The sequence below is a fragment of the Nanorana parkeri genome, unplaced genomic scaffold, assembly GCF_000935625.1.
Source record: "Nanorana parkeri isolate BGI_ZX_2015 unplaced genomic scaffold, ASM93562v1 scaffold4718, whole genome shotgun sequence".
In the NCBI taxonomy this organism is placed as follows: Eukaryota; Metazoa; Chordata; class Amphibia; order Anura; family Dicroglossidae; genus Nanorana; species Nanorana parkeri.
Window position 1 is genome coordinate 1 of NW_017310980.1, and position 832 is coordinate 832.

Consider the following 832-nt stretch of genomic DNA (forward strand, 5'->3'; position numbering starts at 1 on the left):
TGTTAGCAGAGGAGAATTGTAACTCTATTGCTGCAGTGTACGGGACGGAAGCGACCGACTACGAGAGGCACCGCGTGAGGCAACAGGGATCGGAGTGAAGCTGTGAGTGAGGGAAGCTCGGACGGGGGCTGGCTGTAAATCTATTGCTGTAGTGTACTGGGCGTGTGTCATGTATGTGTAGTATGTAGTACATATATACAGCACACACCTCCACCACACTGCAGCAATAGAGTTACAATTCTCCCCTGCTAACACGAATAGGTTCAATCATGATCCATAGTACATAACCGTGGTGTCTCATGTCTTTTTAGCGGCCCGCCTCGCACATGCGAGAGCACAGAAGCAACCGCCACCCCCCTTCCTTACACACCTAATCCAAATATTGAACTCACGGCACTTTTTTAATTCTTATTTGCCAAAGCTTATTGTTCAGGTTTTCACTTCGTGCTGGGCCTGCTGGTTATCAGATACTAGGTGCTTGACTCGTATTCAGTGGCGTAACAATCGCCAGAGCGACCCAGGCGGCCGCTATGGGGCCCAGGGACAGGGGGGGGCCCGGCCAGGACACCCTTCCTGATGCCGCGCGGGTCGCTATGGCTTCGAACACGCCGCTGCTCAGATCAATGTCAGTCATCTGTGCAGCTCTGCGTTCCTCTCCACAGCCGCTGGTGAGTCATTGAGAGCCAGCAGCAGCGGTGGAGGAGGCTGGACCCGGCAGGGGAGGAGGAGGCGGGGCCCGGGGGTCAGCAACAGAGAAGGAGGAGGGGCTGGTGATTGAGTAGGAGGCGGGGCCGGCGACGGAGGAAGAAGAGGCGGACAGTTAAGGAGTGTG